This window comes from Leiobunum rupestre, chromosome 4, assembly GCF_980474605.1.
Source record: "Leiobunum rupestre chromosome 4, qqLeiRupe1.1.hap1, whole genome shotgun sequence".
Lineage (NCBI taxonomy): Eukaryota > Metazoa > Arthropoda > Arachnida > Opiliones > Sclerosomatidae > Leiobunum > Leiobunum rupestre.
This window is the reverse complement of record NC_143387.1, coordinates 7,590,828-7,609,197: the sequence shown is the minus strand read 5'-3', so window position 1 is coordinate 7,609,197 and position 18,370 is coordinate 7,590,828. Positions and strand designations below refer to the sequence as shown.

Genomic DNA, 18,370 nt, shown 5'->3' with positions numbered 1-18,370 from the left:
TTCGTGAACATAAAATAAAATACATCAACAAGGTTATCCAGTGATAAGGAAAAAATAATTTGAAACCTAATTTTTAGGACTTCACAAAAAACAAAAATAAACAAAAGAGTAACAAAAAATTTTTAAAATAGTTTTTTTAATTTAATGAAATAAAGTCATAAAATAATTTTGAACAAGTTAGTTCCTTAAACCAACAGAGATAAGGGATGTCCTTCTGGTGATTGAGAATTTCATTCTCAATCACCAGAAGGACACAAAGCTGTTGGCCGTTCACCCGCGCCTCTCCCGTTCCTCCCCCACCCGCGCCTCTCCCCCATCTCAATCACCAGAATTTCTAATCACCAGAATTTCTAATCACCAGATTCTCGTTCACCCGCGCCTCTCCCCCATCTCAATCACCAGAATTTCTAATCACCAGATTCTCGTTCACCCGCGCCTCTCCCCCATCTCAATCACCAGAATTTCTAATCACCAGATTCTCCCGTTCACGGGTTGCTTTCCCCCATCTCAATCACCAGAATTTCTAATCACCAGATTCTCCCGTTCACGGGTTGCTTTCCCCCAACCCCCATTCACTGGATACTTTATCTATCGTTCACCAGCCCCTTTCCCCCATTACTTTCACCCCTTCTAATCACCAGTTGCTTTCCCCCATCCCCATTCTCCAAAATTAGTTTTCCTCGCGCAGATATCTGGAGATTAGATTTTTTACCCGTTTGCTTATCGCTTCAGAACCCCTTAATTTTCTAATCTCTAGGTAATAAAAACAAGTTATTTACATTTAATTTTTTATTTTAGAACTTTGTTTTACATGTTAGTAGGTACTATCAGATATTCCATTAGATGGTTATCTTGTGCATTACACAATGAAAACAAATTAAAGTAGTTAAGTTTACAGGCATTTAAATGCGGTGAAACGATCTCCTGCAACTTAATTTAATTAAAAGTTCTAACTCACGTATTTGTAGTGTTTAGCAACAGTATCGTCTGACATCCGAGGGACAGTCACAAACGTCTTCTTCTGGTACAGGTGAGAAGCTTTTGTCAGAGACCGTAGTTGCTTTTGGCGTCGGGGGAATGTCCCATTCTAGCGAAAGGTACTTTTTTTCCGATGGTGAATTATCCCTAGCCGGACAGTTTGGAAAGAATCTAGCATGTTCAAGTTCTGGTACGTCTCCTGATTCCCATCCTTCTAATACGCCATGGCACTTCATCGCCCCGCTGAATATAGTAGAATCCAGCCTTCGCTAGTTGTTCCTTAGTAACGTGCGGATTTCTCCAGTGACGAAAAGTTTCAAGTCGATACGCTTCGATGTCCATACTGTAAACTGATAGTTTCTATAAGCTATTTTCAACATTCTTAAGCCTAATTGGTTAAGCCTAAATTTCAATAAATGTTTTTCTATTTATTTTGGTTAGACTCTATGACTATTTGACTAGAATCTAAGTCTATTTACTTCAATTTAAACAAGGCCTAATTTCCCTCTACAGTAAAATAATAAAGTCACTTACTTTTACGGAAATCCTGAAGCCTTTGCCTGTAAATAGAGTCGAGAAGGCGGGGAACGGAGCGCGAAAATCTACGTGTCTCTTCTCGATGAGGTCCGGGAACTAAAAGAACGTTGAGTCGTATATCTAGAGATCAAATAACACTCGAAACTTCAAGTAAATCCTGATTTCTCATTGGCTGAAACCAATTGACGTCACGGGAGATTGTAAAATGTAACCAAAAATAGAGGTTACTGCTCATCGGTTAGCGATAAAAAATTCGTCACGTGTTAAATTAGGCAAATTAGAATAGCTGAAAATACATTGCGCTTACTTCGCACTAATTTACTTCTGATACAACTTTGATAAAAATTAATCCTGTTTCGGGGCTGTAGCTTGGCTCCCTCTGTTCCCCCGTTCATCCCCCACCCGCGCCTCTCCCCCATCTCAATCACCAGATTCTCTCTCTCTCAATCACCAGAATTTCTAATCACCAGAATTTCTAATCACCAGATTCTCCCGTTCACGGGTTGCTTTCCCCCAACCCCCATTCACTGGATACTTTATCTCTCGTTCACCAGCTCCTTTCCCCCATTGCTTTCACCCCTTCTAATCACCAGTTGCTTTCCCACAAACCCCATTCACTGGATACCTTATCTCTCGTTCACCAGCTCCTTTCCCCCATTGCTTTCATCCCTTCTAATCACCAGTTGCTTTCCCCATCCCCATTCTCCAGAATTTGTTTTGCTCGCGCAGATATCTGGAGAATAGATTTTTACCCGTTTGCTTATCGCTTCAGAACTCCTTAATTTCTAATCTCTAGGCAATAAAAACAAGAAATATACATTTCCAATTTTATTTTACTTTTAATTACATGATTGCGTAAAACATGTTCTAATATTAGACCGACATTATAAATAACGCGTTTAAATCGCATTTTATCAATATAAAAAAAATTAACTCGATCTTCGTAAGGAATATGTACAATTTCATTTAATGGGCTGAAACGAACTACCTTCTGCAAGTGCGGATTGTATAAATAATTTTATTAAAAGTTCTACCTCACCACGTCTGACCGGAATAGATATGAAATCGTCATCCTCCAGTGCCGCTGCCCTTGGTGGTGCCGGGATCTCCCATTCTTGCGAAAGGTACTTTTTTCCCGATGGTGAATTATCCCTCGACGGACAGTGTGGAAAGAATCTAGCATGTTCCCATTCTGGTACGTCTCCTGATTCCCATCCTTCTAATACGCCGTGGCACTTGTAACATCGTACTTCATCGCCCCGCTGAATATAGTAGAATCCAGCCTTCGCTAGTTGTTCCTTAGTAACGTGCGGATTTCTCCAGTGACGAAAAGTTTCAAGTCGATACGCTTCGATGTCCATACTGTAAACTGATAGTTTCTATAAGCTATTGTCAACATTCTTAAGCCTAATTGGTTAAGCCTAAATTTCAATAAATGTTTTTCTATTTATTTTGGTTAGACTCTATGACTATTTGACTAGAATCTAAGTCTATTTACTTCAATTTAAACAAGGCCTAATTTCCCTCTACAGTAAAATAATAAAGTCGCTTACTTTTACGGAAATCCTGAAGCCTTTGCCAGTAAATAGAGTCGAGAAGGCGGGGAACGGAGCGCGAAAATCTAGGTGTCTCTTCTCGATGAGGTCCAGGAACTAAAAGAACGTTGAGTCGTATATCTAGAGATCAAATAACACTCGAAACTTCAAGTAAATCCTGATTTCTCATTGGCTGAAACCAATTGACGTCACGGGAGAATGTAAAATGTAACCAAAAATAGAGGTTACTGCTCATCGGTTAGCGAAAAAAATTCCTCACGTGTTAAATTAGGCAAATTAGAATAGCTGAAAATACATTGCGCTTACTTCGCACTAATTTACTTCTGATACAACTTTGATAAAAATTAATCCTGTTTCGGGGGAACCCCAGGAGGAAATCTTAGAGACTATTAACTCGGTAGAATACACTATTTTAGCAATTGCAATTGCATATAATCCTTGTTATTGTAATGTTTGATATATACTGAAATGATTATTGTTGGATAGGAAAATAAAAGAATCGTGATAAATGTTAATTTTTTTATTATAAAATAATTGGGACGATGAGTAGTATCCTACTGGAATGTATTTCGCCCTCATCGTCCCAATATAATTGATGTTCCCAGACTTGAAGAAGCTTCCTGGGCTCTCCAACCTCAAAGCTAACAGAACAATACATAAAATTTTAACTTTAGTACAGTATAAATAATTCGTGAAATTTAATTTATTACCTTATTCTAATCTCAAATTTAATAGAATAATCTCTCGCACTTTGCATTAATATCCCCTTAATTTCTTCAATTCTACATGAAGAAAATTAAAATCTAAAATTTTTGTTCTAAAAGTTATTTAAATCTTAAAATAATATTTACCTCATTTTTGATTTCGATTTAGTTTTGCTCCAAGCAAAGAAAAAGGTTGGAATAATTTGTTCTAATTGATTTACTCCCTTTTTATACCATTTTCCATCCCCACCAATTCCTAGCCCCTATATCCTATCTCCTTCTTTTCCGTGATGAAATCTAAGTTAGTGATTGAGTGTGGAATCTATTCAGTGTGTAAATAAGTGGGTAAAGTCTGTAAATTTTTCCATTGGTTAAATAGTGTTCGTAGATAATTAATTTCGTGAGACTGGGAATTTCCACCATCTTCCTCTTAGCGTACGTCACGAGAAGATGGTTTAGGTTCGTGCAAAGTCTAACAAATTTACAGATAAGAGTCCGCATTGTAGTACGTTCTTGCATCGGACTGGTTGACTTAACGAAATTCTGGAAAAAAGGGTAAGCGATTTTCAATAAAGAGTCTTTTTTGTTACGTTTTTTAAAGTATTTATTAAGAGTGAAAAAAGTTACATAGGAAAAATTGTTTACAATTGTTTTTTTCGCGTACATGAGTTTATATTATTAAATAAAATGGTAGAGTCAAATTTCAATCTTTTTTATCATTACAAGACCCAAAGCTAACTAAATCCCTGTTAAATTATCTAAGGCAATGTTTTTTTTCACCAATCTTATTTTGCGTGTACTAAAGATATTTTGTTAATGACGGGTAGAAAACATATTTCAATGGTTCAAGACGGTAACAGATTTCAATGACTTTTAGAAAGTACTTTAAATAGAACGTACAGGAATAATGCAATAATATATTTCTACCAATGTTTTGTTTTGTTTTCATGCTAGATTGCGTAAACCACCCACGTTGTCCTAACTAGTTTACCAATACTTTCTGATTCTATTTTAATTTTTTTGTTTTTGGATGGTTTATTTTATTCGAAAGTAAATGGTTTGGCGCTCATAGAAGCGCGCGCATGTTTTCGAGAGAGGTCGGGTCATATCTCTAAAAGATACCAGATAGCGTGGGAATATATTGTTTTATCCTCTGGAACTGGATTTTTTCCAGTCAGTCACCATACCTCTCTCTCTAGCTAATGGATTCGCTAAATTCGATGTGATGATTTTTCTAGCATGATTTGCGAAAGATAAAAATATCTTGCTGTCGTTTTTTTCCCAATTTTTGGAAAACTTTTGGTAGTACGTTTTTGTACTCTGTCCTTTAGTTCTATGCAAAATATACATTACGCAATATTCGCCGCAAACGTTACTAGTTAGTCCTTGCAATCGTCTTTTGCTAAATGTCCACGTCTTACACATTGAATTTAAATATTTTCTGATTGTGGGTAAAAATGGGGGAAGCCCAATTGAATCAAAATAGAATCCCCGTTTTCGGCCATCGACGTAGACGCAAATCCAATGAGAACCTGTTTCTCCCCTTTTATCAAAATTAATGATAAGCGATTGCGGATATTTCACCATGGGTTTTAAATTATCTGAAGAAAACACGCCTAAAAAGTTCGGTGTTTTATACAGTGCCTGAGATAAGTCCACGTTTGTCGTAGTCATTTTAATAGTCTCGAATAATGTTCCTATTTTTATCTATCTGTAAACAAGATTGAAATTCAGCGTACACGATAACGACCGTAGAATCTTTTAAAGGGGTACCAAATCCTAAATCTAAACGTAGTTGCCCTCTCTTTACGGGGTTCCAAAACGTGACGTCACTGGCCGAATTGTCGGGGGTTAAATCAAAAGCATATAGGGCAAAGCCTAGAGGAAAGTGAGCCAACGCGATGTGATTTCCCTCGTCTTGGTAGAGTATCCCAGATCCCGAGAATAGCGAATGATAGGCTAGCGTAAATTGTTTACTATTAAAATTAGGGGTCAACGCTTTCGAAGGGATTTGTTCGTTATCAACGTATAGAGCCAGATAATTTAGGTCGAAATTTTCAAAATTATAAGGATTAGACTTAACGGAGCCCTTATACGCTTTGTTGGTGGCTAAACCAATAATGACTCTGTTGGGCATCGGACCTAAGAATATATTGTCAAAACTATCGTTCTGAATAGAACTAGCTAATGTTTTAACTTTAATTTCAGTACGAGTAAAGGGATATTTGGCATTGCTACGTAATAATCCTTGCTGATGGGCTAATAAAATTTTAGGCATAATTTTAACTTTACGTACAATTAGAGCAGCGTCTATAAATTCGACTTTATACGCGTCGACAGTGTCGCTAAAAAGGGTAAAATTATCGCTATTTCTAGTGAGTGAAACCTTAAGTTGTACGCCATTAATTAAATATTTGTTGAAATTAAAAATGTCACAAAAAATGTTCCCGTAAAGTTCAATTTCTTTTGATTCAGCAGCTAGAACCTGACGTTTTATGAATCCGGCGTTTGTTATCAGATCCATACTTCCAGCCGTGTCATCGTACCATCCAGATGTCGCAAGGTGAGTGTTTTTTGCATCGTACCCAAAGTTGAGCAAGGTTTCGATATAGGCCCTATAGGGGTAATTTGAGGCCGATGGTGAAACCGTCGTATCATTGAGTTTCACTTCGCATTGTTTGAATAGCGAATGCAGAGAATTGTTCACGAGCGAAACGTTAGACCCGGCATCCAAGTTGTCACCGTTGGTTTTGACGATTTTTACTTTACAATATATCATTGTCATTGCCAAATCTGTGTAAGAGTCTCCCGTACCCGGTACCACGAATTCGATGATAGAACTGCTGTCGATAGATGAAATTGGCTTACACCATACCGTTTGACCCTTTTCAACGCTGAGTTGAGTTGGTAGTTCGTTGAAAATATTTAATTCGCTTTTAAGTACCTCCATTTTTTTAGAGAGCAAAAATATCGCGAACCGTACGCGTGAACTTGCGGCGTTTAACTGAACTCTTTTTCTTCTTCTTCAATGCTTTCTTAGTAGTTTTTCTTCTCTTGCGACGACCCGAACCTTCTTGCGCTGCCATTTCGTCCACAGTTTCTGTCATTCGTTTATTGGCTGACGTTTTTAAGTCCTGACCTTGTAAGACGTCTCCGAGTACTTTCTTTCCTGTAGAAAGGGCCCTTTTTCCCACGTATTTGGCAGACTGTTTTAGGAATGGGAATACAAACCTAGCTAGCCCAGAAAAAAAGCTACCAATTCCGTGTCCTTTTTGTCCCGCAAACCCAGAGAAATAAGGTAAATCTACTCCGCCCCCCGCCTGATTTAAATAATATTGCATGTAGGGACAATTTCTATCGACGTACTGATAAGCCATTTTTTTTTACTGAGCTCGTCGTAAATGTACTTTACACGTGACTGAACCAAACTGAAATGGCACGAATTCACCTAAACTAGTTCTTATATTAATGTCGATACAGTCAAAATAATTTCTACTCAGTTTAAGGTAATGCGGAGAATCGAAAGTTTTTGAAACGGTTGATCCATTGGGGGCGTTTTGGTCTACAACAATTGTTCGCAAAAGGGGGGCTAATGTATCCCCAACCATTTCATTTCCTACCAAATCGGAATACACGAACATAAGATCGGGGATGAATAAGTTTAATTGCATAGGGGAATCTGATCTGAATGCTACCCTAGGTGAAATATCAGTAACATTATCTCTAAATCCTAAAATTTTCCTCAACTTTGGCGTTAACTCGAGTTGATAATAATGTTTACTATAGGAAGTGTATTATACGTGTCCACTTTCTAAACTATATTCAAATTTTCCTAATGAATCATTATCGAACTCTGAATTAGCGCTTTCCTTTAAATCAAGGTTCAAACTTTTAATACTTTCATTAAGTACGGCCAAAAGTTCATGAGGATTTTTGTAGTAGCCCTGAGGTATCTCGCGGAAGTCGTAGGTATATTTGTAATCTACTATGTGGGCTGGAGGTTTCGATAGTAATTCCTTAATTTCTATTCCACATCCCATTGGCTCGCTTACGTTATAAAAAGATAAAGGATAAATAATTTCTACCAGAGCAATTTCCCAATCTCCGCGTAAACTAATGGGTTTGGCCAACGTTGTAGAATACGAGGCTAGAGTATTTTCTGAATTATTCTTATTCTTATCTCTAGTATTACTAGGAAGAGTTATGTAAATCCCAGACGTCATCTTGATTAACCCAACTATTAAACGATGGAGGATATCCTAGCCAACTAACGTACAATTGTTTTACTCCGTTTTTAGTTCTCTGACGTAAAATCTTGTTTAACTTGAACGAACGAGGCGCACTGACCTTTTGAAGCTCTCGAAAATAGAACGTTCCTTTTATATCGGTTTCTGCTAAGTCTTTTATTTTATAAACGGGGGGATGTCTTTTAACTATAGCTACGACTTTAAATATTTCTTCGGTATAATAAGCTTCGAAACCCTTTTGAAATATCATTTTAGTTGTATTTATTCTAACCAAATCCCCTACTTGGAATTGCGGTTTCATTTTCAGTTTCTCGGCATAATATTTAGAGTAGATATTATTGTACACACGTAATACGTTATTTTCCGAAACGTCATTAGGGGCCATTTTAATTGAGCTATGATAAGAGGAATTGTACGCTTCGACCAAGTCCTGTAAGACTTCCAAATATCTATTTGTGGAGTGATGGGTAAAATATCTATACATTTTTGTTTTTAACGTTCTATTAAACCTTTCTACGATAGAGGCTTTTATTTCGTCATTTTCGGTACTAAAAAATTTAACTTTATTCTTTTTGAAATATCCTTGTACTTCTTTATTCCTAAATTCCGTGCCCTTGTCCGATTGAAATTTATCTGGAATTCCGTCTTTAAAAACAATTTTTATATTTTTCAAAACCTCTTTCCCCGATTTAGTTTTAAGAGGTAACCCCCACGCTTTTCTACTAAAACAGTCTATAATTGTTAAAATGTATTTGTATCCGTCATTATCTGCCTCTAACGAGCGCATATCGTTAATATCAGCCTGGTATTGTTCCCTTATATTACTAATTACTATTTTATTTCGTTGAAACTTTTTATATTTCGGCCTATGCATCGTAAAAGCGTCGATTCCTCTTAACCATTTTTCTACAGTTTCCCTACTTAAACCGTGAGACTTTACGGACTGGAATAACCTTTCAGCGCCTCCGAAAGAAGCCGGATGCTTCGGGTTAAAATATATTTTTTCTAAAATAGCTTCGCCCATACTTTAGACTTTTGCGCGCGACTCCTTGTTTGTTTATAAGAGTGAAGAGAAGAGTCAGACGTTGAGGAGTGATCTCGGTCAAGGCTACGAGTGGGGCGGGGCTTATCTGTCCTGCGCGCACGCCCACTTTGAGGAACCGGATACTCGCGCTTAACGGGAGAACGTCGTTGTCGGGTTCTCGGAGCTAGCGGGGAGGGAAAGCCTTGGATAGCCGGTGAAGAGTTAAATTGGGTTAAATTGGAAATAAACGCGAAATATCCGATAGGTTTTGGGTGGGTTTTAGGATTTAAATACGCTTTGGTAATTTCGCTAATATTGGAACCTTTAATAGGTCGACCGTTTATTACGAGCTCCCCGTTTTCATCCCACCGTATTCTTTCGGGTACAGTTTCCAACTGATCCACCATGCTTTGCGCTTTTTGGTAATATATCAAAGGCAAATCGTCTATCCAGTCCCTACTTAGCGAGTCGAATGCGGGGGCAATTTCGATTTCTTTAGGAGCCGAGGCTTGCTTACGTAGATTTCCGTGTCTCATTAAAGCTTGTTCGTATAAAATCCATTTCGAGGCGTCGTCTAAATCTTTCATATTTAATATTTGGTCCATCTTAACGTCTAATTCAGAGACTGTCAGAGCGAGGGGGTGCGGGAACGGGTCTGGCTTTAAAACGCCGCTAGGGACGAGAATCATTTTTTTGGCGTGTTTCATTGTTTACTACCGAATATAGAACCAAGAAGGGTTGAAACGACGGGTAGAAGAAACGAGAAAAATCCGCCCCCAGACTGAACTAACAATTTCTTTTTACTTTTCCAAGCTACCCGCTTACTAGCTAGTTTTCGAAGGGTATTTTTATGACGAGATAACCTGGTTTTTTGGGTATTTGATAGTTTTACGTTACCAATTAAAGTGTTATGAATACATTCACTGATAGCGTCTATGAGGGATTTGTCGGCTTTAGCTAAAATGGCTTTTCTTTGAACGGGTTTGCAACGACCGAGATATCGGAGAGCGTCTCTCTCGATACGTACTCTACGAGACATGATTCATAACTGATAGAAATTACGAAATGTTAGTTCTATTTATTTAGGGAGATAAGCGTAGCACGTTTCTCCCGGTAAAATATTAGTCAAGACTCTTTGATCTTCGGGACAAGTTTGAGTTAAATTGAATACTAGGTAACCGTGAGGTCTCGAAGTCGCGTCTTCGTAAGCGTCAACTACAAAACGCCACTTATCAGGGAACATTTGTCTAGCGAGATAAGCCACTTGCTGACGGTCTCGGGGGCTTTTCAATAAAATTATGTAATGCGAATTCAGGGAAATGGATCTGCTATCTTTTGATTGATGGAATAAGTTCTGTGTAATAAAAATAACGCTTAGAGAACGGTGATGGGTCCCTTTCACGAATAAATCACCAATTTGACCTTTACTCTCGCTCATCTGGTCGTCGATAACTAATAATATAGGATCTTTTCCGTCATAATCAGATAAAACAGGCAATCCTTCTTTAAAAACTACCCTGTGCTTCATTTTATCGTATAGAGCTTGCCATTCTCCGTAATACCAATGTATTTCTTTGAAACCCGGAACAAACATTTCTTCTTCGTGATTAATTATAGATTCAATTAAATAGCTTTTGCCACTCTGACTCGGGCCTGCCGTTACGCAATTAAACGGATGAATAAATTGCATGGTTATCTCCCTTCGAGTACTAGCGTACAATTGAAAATTGTACGTTCTCAGCTAAGCGCTGAATGCTGTCCGTACTGAGGGACGACATGATAAAATTATCTTCCAAAGATAAAGAGTGACATGTGTCATCTGATTCTAGAAAGGGTGAGGGAGCATCCATAGGCGTATACGAGGGCGAAAAACGTACTTCGTCAGGTGGAATAGAACTAGGTCTTAAAAGGGGTGAAGGTAAATTATCGATAGGGGGCGAACAGATTTGATGGGTTAGTTGATATTCTCTAAGATAATCTCGTACCATTGTCATTTCTTTTAAACGTTCCAATTGCGAATCAGTTACTGTAGTTAAGGAAAGGGTAGGGTCTTGGGTATCAGTTAAATCTATTATTTCCATTTCTGGAGAATCGGGTAAAGTTACTATGGGTACTTCCGGGAGCTCGTTATCAGTTATATCAATCAATTCAGGGGAGTCGATTATAATCATTTCCGGGGTATCAACTAAATTAATTTCTGGGTATTGTACACCTTTCATTTTAATGCCGATTTACTTAAACCTTATTCAAAAAATTACGATAAAAAAAATCAAAATAAACTTACGTAGAGAGAGAGAGCGCGCTTCAAAAATCCTGGTACTAGACGCACAAAGAACAACAATAGAGTGACGTTCCCCCGGTTCAGGCACCCCCCTTATATAGGGCCTAGGGGAAGATAGTAAGCTTATCTCTTATTCCCAAAGAACTTGTTCAGTTCTCGAGAATATATTAGGGTTATGCTAAAATTTATACTTATTTACGCAAAATATTCCATTTAACTTCATTTCCGATATGGACACTGAAGTACAAACATCTGCCATAATCACCGTCCTGAAACAACCTTCTAAAATTATAGCCGTAGTGATTATTTTAATTACAATTTTCTTATTTGAGTTCATTTTGTGGTATTTTGAAAACGTTTCTACCGTAAAATTGTAACTTTTTTCACAGTAGTTCACAAAATGGTATTAAAAGTATACTAATTTTATGTTAATTTCTATTAATTGTATTGTTTTCTAGGATATGATTGCATCACAAGCTCTCGAGAGGAAACTACAATGGGTTTTTTTCTTCTTCCAAGTGGATTAATATGTGACGTCAATGGGAATAATTAGAGGCAGTTTCGAGCACGGGACGGTTTAATTTCGAGTGTCTAGAACTGTTATCTCAGAGAGAGAGAGAGCCGATAGAATTTGAGGGTTATTTGAAGTTTAGATCACGTGATGAATTAATCTCAACAAGATAGGAACTGATTAATCTCACATGCGTCATTTCTCTCTGAGACGCTGAACTGAAAAGAAGTGCATCCGCTTTGCTCTCCTCATCTACCGTAAACATGGAAAAACGATCTATTGGTAAGCATTATTTTATTAATACTATTACTATTTCAATAGACAAAGGCTTAACATTTTCATTTTCTATAGCCGAGACGCATACCGTATCCAAACGCAGGGGCCAAGAAAGACGTATCAACATAAAAATCACGTTAGGAGGATCAGTCTACATTTCTTTTGGTTTCGACGGATCAAAATTACAAGTTCTCTTCTTCAAAAAATCGAACGAAAATATTCTGTTCCTGACCTCCGAAGCTTTCACCAATCTACTCTCTCTTTGGGGATAGCTTTTCGCCGCTACGCAAACCGGAGCATCGTCTCTAACCCACAACATCATCGACTATCACGACAACAACGTATCCGTCGTCGCCACTACCAACAACATCAAATTGAACTCTACCTACGGTCATGTTCTGGATCTGGGAGCTCGCGAAATCGGTGAGTTCCAAAAAAAAATTGATTTTATTCGGTTTCAAATAAATCTTTTAAACGAACATAAAAATGTTATCGAATGCATGTACTTAGCTATTGTTAAAAACCTTAAAAAAATTCACGAATTATTATATGGAAAACCTTTCGAGGGTTTATTTTTGTACCCAGATCAATTTAATTCGTACTATCAAGTAAAATTTTATTTTGGCTGTTTTAAATCACCCTCGGAAGTACTACAAGATTTTACTAATTTACTCGTAGATAATCAATTAACCTGTAAACTAAGCTACTTTAATTTGTTTTCATTGTGTAATGCACAAGATAACCATCTAATGGAATATCTGATAGTACCTACTAACATGTAAACAAAGTTCTAAAATAAAATAAAAAATTAATTAAATTGAAAATAACTTGTTATTATTGCCTAGAGATTAGAAATTAAGGGGTTCTGAAGCGATAAGCAAACGGGTAAAAATCTAATCTCCAGATATCTGCGCGAGCAAAACTAATTCTGGAGAATGGGGATGGGGGAAAGCAACTGGTGATTAGAAGGGGTGAAAGCAATGGGGGAAAGGAGCTGGTGAACGAGAGATAAAGTATCCAGTGAATGGGGGGGTTGGGGGAAAGCAACCCGTGAACGGGAGAATCTGGTGATTAGAAATTCTGGTGATTAGAAATTCTGGTGATTGAGAGAGAGAGAATCTGGTGATTGAGATGGGGGAGAGGCGCGGGTGGGGGATGAACGGGGGAACAGAGGGAGCCAAGCTACAGCCCCGAAACAGGATTAATTTTTATCAAAGTTGTATCAGAAGTAAATTAGTGCGAAGTAAGCGCAATGTATTTTCAGCTATTCTAATTTGCCTAATTTAACACGTGACGAATTTTTTATCGCTAACCGATGAGCAGTAACCTCTATTTTTGGTTACATTTTACAATCTCCCGTGACGTCAATTGGTTTCAGCCAATGAGAAATCAGGATTTACTTGAAGTTTCGAGTGTTATTTGATCTCTAGATATACGACTCAACGTTCTTTTAGTTCCCGGACCTCATCGAGAAGAGACACGTAGATTTTCGCGCTCCGTTCCCCGCCTTCTCGACTCTATTTACAGGCAAAGGCTTCAGGATTTCCGTAAAAGTAAGTGATTTATTATTTTACTGTAGAGGGAAATTAGGCCTTGTTTAAATTGAAGTAAATAGACTTAGATTCTAGTCAAATAGTCATAGAGTCTAACCAAAATAAATAGAAAAACATTTATTGAAATTTAGGCTTAACCAATTAGGCTTAAGAATGTTGACAATAGCTTATAGAAACTATCAGTTTACAGTATGGACATCGAAGCGTATCGACTTGAAACTTTTCGTCACTGGAGAAATCCGCACGTTACTAAGGAACAACTAGCGAAGGCTGGATTCTACTATATTCAGCGGGGCGATGAAGTACGATGTTACAAGTGCCATGGCGTATTAGAAGGATGGGAATCAGGAGACGTACCAGAACTTGAACATGCTAGATTCTTTCCAAACTGTCCGGCTAGGGATAATTCACCATCGGAAAAAAAGTACCTTTCGCTACTAACTATTACCATTATCCTCAACAAGCTTTTATGGAATGGGAAACCGAAGAACTCGGAGAAAAACCCCTTAGACCTGTGGGGAGAGAACTTGAAAACTCAACGCAGGAGTGGTTCCAAGTTTTCACCCAGTGCTACAAGGTGGGATTGAAAACGGCTCCTTTAGCTGTGAGGCGAAAATATTAACCACTCCGCCAGGGCCGACTCAAGGAATTATTTTCACCCGGGCAAGGGGGATTTTCGGCGCCTCTGTTATTTTGAAACTAAATTAATCTACCCCACGTAAAAAACATTACCATGTCCGAGTTATAAATTAACGGTTTTCATAACAATAAATAATCCCTTTAATCACTTTCTAAATACTTTGTGTAAACATATTTACTACCTTCTTTATGGTACATGGTCATTTTACATGGGGCTTGAAACACTAGGTAAGGTGGCAAGACTAGTATACCTTAAGTACATTAATTATAATGTCCATACTGAATAGAATCAGTGCAAAAAATACTTCCAATTCAGCGACCGTGTCGGCCTGACCATCTCAACTCTCCGCCCTGCGATTGTCGCGTTAACTGAGACAAAACTGGACTCCTCGATAAATTCCTCGGAAATATTTGGCTCGGACTTTGCCGTATACCGTCACGACCGAAATCGACACGGTGGTGGTGTCCTGATCGCGGTCGCCAATAGCATAAAATATTATCTAGTGCGCTCCGAGGATACCGTTGAGGCGGTTGTGGTGCGACTTACTATGGGCTCCAAATGTCTGAGGGTCGCATGCGTCTATCGTCCCCCCTCGTCCAATTAGTCGTATTCTGCCCAGGTCAACGCCTTACTTGAAAAGCTGTCCCAGGGTATCTCTGATATCCTAGTAGTGGGCGATTTCAACTATAAATCCATAGACTGGTATCTGTAACAAACCCCTTTAACTCTTGATTCGAAGTTCTTGTGTACTGTGCTACACGCAGCACGTTCTTAGTGCTACCAAAACTACGTCTTCCTGTGAAAGCATAATCGACTTAGCACTCTCGTCTCCCAGAGTAGTTGGAGCTCCATAATGCCATTACTCCAGCCCAGCGCTGCTTCCGCCGTGGTTACAGTACCGAAACCCAGATCCTCTCTAGCGTGGACGCTTGGTGGACCGGTCTAGAGACGACCCCCGAAGTGGATGTGGTCTTCCTTGACTTCAGAAAGGCATTTCACACGGTGCCTCATCAGCTTCTTCTTTCGAAACTACATAGCTACGACGTACGTTCCCCCACTCTACGGTGGCTATCCTCCTACATGGAGGAGCGTGAGTTCCGAGTAGTCCTTCATGGTGCCGAGTTAGATTGGTATCCCGCCACTTCAGGCGTACCACAGGGCTCAGTACTTGGCCCTCTTCTCTTCACAATTTATGTCAATGACGTAGGCTCGGGTGTATTCTCTCGTTTGTCCATTAACGCCAACGACGTCACCCTATCTCGATCAATTTGCTGCCCTGGCGATCACGACACCCTGCAGCTGGACCTCGACCAAATAATGCTCTGGAGCTGCCACTGGAAGTTGAAACTAAACTCCAAAAAATGCAAAGTGCTAAGCTTTCACCGCCCAAGGTTTAAACCCACCTCCTTCGGGTACCAATTTGAAGGCACGCCCATCGATCACGTTCAAGAGTTCAAGTATCTCGGTGTTACTTTAACTGCCACGCTCCCCTGGGATGTCCACGTTTCTATGACTGTCTCTAGGGGCCACCGAGCTCTCGGCTTCTTCCGCCGAACCCTCGACGGCTGTTCCTTTCCCACGAAAGTATCGGCCATAAAATCCTACGTCACTCCGATTTTGGAGTAGTCCTCAGCCGTGTGGTCCCCACACACCGCGGCGGAAACCCACAAACTCGAAATGGTTCAACGAAAGGCCGTCCGTTTTGCCACATCAGTCGGGTACTCGTGGGACATCAGTATCTCACAAGTACTTAAGAATGTTAACTGGCCCACTCTCGCGTCTTGTGACGATCAACTCCATCATCCATAAAGCGAATGGGGCGCTTTCACCAATCGCACTTACAATATCATCGTGGATGCGTGCCCCCACGGTTTGAAAACCGGCCAATCCTATGTTATCCCCTATCTGAAAACTAAGCTTCGGAAGCACGCATTTGTTCCCTCCTCCATCAAGGACTGGAACTCACTCCCGGACCAGCTGAAGTCCCTGCCAAACCGTGTAAACTTCACACGTAAAATATCTAGGTCAGCTCTAAACTGACCTTCTCTTTTACTCTGACGTGATGAGCATCGCCTTTTGTCGGAGTTAAAATACTTTAGAACTAAGTTTACGAAGAACCCGTGAGTTAAAAATAAAAATATACATTATTATTATCTTTAACTCACGGGTTGTTTTTAGTAAACTTAATCCTTTTATTCCTTACATTAATTGCTTTAACCACTTAATTAAAACTATTTTGCGGGATTTTTTAAGGCCTACACTTATGGACTTTTTTAAAGCTGTCGCTTGCTTTTCTGTTTCAACGGCTTCTCTTCATTTCCTTTTTTTATAAAAAGAACCAGAATGCTTCTTTTTCTCGGACATCTTAATTCAATTCAACGTGACTCTAATTAATATCTATCTAACTAAAACTATTGAACTATTACTAATAAATGGCTTTCTGCGCGTGCTCGTAAAATAGAAGAGACTAACCACGGACACACGACAGATGAAATCGTACCGATAGACTGCTTTGGGACTAGCTATCGAAAACGGTTTAAATGCATTTTAAAAGATTGAATGCCGGTTCATAAGAGCCTTAAAATCAAATATAATCTTGAAGATGGCCTGCTAGTTTATTTATCATAAAGCTGGATAAACGACAACGAAATAGCAAGCAAGTATACATTGGAGTACTGTATTCCTTTGGGCTTCCTTCTTTTCTTGAAGTATCGCCCAATCACTTTTTCTTCTTCATATTATATACCCTGGTTTATAAAGAAAATACCAGGAAAATGCTTTATCCGTCAGAACTATCCACTGTAATTTTATGGATAATTTAAAATTGTAAAGTAAATAGTAGAGAAAAAACGTTGGTCGACCATGTTGACATTTTCGTTGGGAAAGCGATATGTATTTCTAATTAGCTAAAGATTTTTCAAACTATGTGATGCTTTCATTAAAAAAGGTGCGGAACTCAATTTCGGCGCCCCTCTCAAACTGGCGCCCCGGGCAGTTGCCCGGGTTGCCCGGCCCTTCAGCCGCCCCTGCACTCCGCCACCCCACATTTATGGCGTTTATCGGTCTTTATAAACTAGAACATCGGATAGTAAGAACTCATACAAAAATTGTTCGAAGGAAAACGAGTGGTTTAGTAAAAACTTCCATACCTTTCCTTGTTGTTGTACATCAAACATCTGTATTTTTATATTTCAGGGCGTCTCTCCACCGAAATGCATTAACATTAATCTCGTTCATTTATGGACTATCGAAAACTTAATCTTTTCCCAAATATTCCCCTCCATTTAAAAACCATATCTTTTATCCATCAGTATACTTTCTATTATGAGTGTCTATCGTCTTGAATTTCATATTATCACAAACCACAATCTCAGTAGAAAATAAAATCTAAACACAAAGTAATCCGAAACTACACCACAATCGCGAGTCTCACAGTAAAAATTGTCATTTTCAAGTTCTTTAATTTTTTCTCTCGGGCATAACTTTGTCATTTTCCTCTTAATATCAAATATTAATTCAAAATAGTATGTTAAATTTGCATTGAAAAAAGCTTTGATTAAAATGGCTTAATAATTTAAGTTTTTAAAATGCTTGTAATGTAATTTTTGAATTTTAATTGATTTAGATCATTTTAGAACATATATAAAGAAAGGAAAATATAGTTTTTCTTAATAATTTTTAATCTAAAATGTATTTTACAATATTTCACATTAATTGAAAAATAATTTAAATCGATTTTCGTCAACTCTTCGCAATGTGATATATAACAGATGGCAGTTTGAAATCGTGGCAAATTTGCTAGGGTGCGTGTATCCTGAAACGTCAGTGGAATATTCCTATTTGGATGCAGTTGTACCGTTGGCAAACTTCACCTGTGAATAGCCTTAGGCAAAATGATTAGTTTTTATGAAAGCAGTTATGGAGCCACCTGGAACCAACATTGTGGAAAAATATGACATAAAAAGCAGCTAAAATACCAAATTTTAGAATGCCCTCGATGGTTTTTAAAGAATTTCAAACAAGCAAGTAAAATGTTTAGCAAATTCTAATAAAAAACAGATTA

The 18,370-nt window shown here is 38.5% G+C and overlaps 2 long non-coding RNA genes across 2 annotated transcripts; one reads left to right on the top strand and one right to left on the bottom strand.

Moving 5' to 3' along the window:
* Positions 1 to 3,407: 3,407 nt before the first annotated feature.
* On the bottom strand, positions 3,408 to 3,838 carry LOC149945979 (uncharacterized). The gene is made up of 3 exons (XR_016480631.1): positions 3,782 to 3,838; positions 3,630 to 3,712; positions 3,408 to 3,534 (listed from the first exon to the last, which is right to left on the bottom strand). It is a non-coding gene; the product is annotated as an uncharacterized LOC149945979 (long non-coding RNA).
* Positions 3,839 to 12,014: 8,176 nt separating this feature from the next.
* On the top strand, positions 12,015 to 12,804 carry LOC149945978 (uncharacterized). The gene is made up of 2 exons (XR_016480558.1): positions 12,015 to 12,120; positions 12,190 to 12,804. It is a non-coding gene; the product is annotated as an uncharacterized LOC149945978 (long non-coding RNA).
* The last annotated feature ends 5,566 nt before the right edge of the window (positions 12,805 to 18,370 follow it).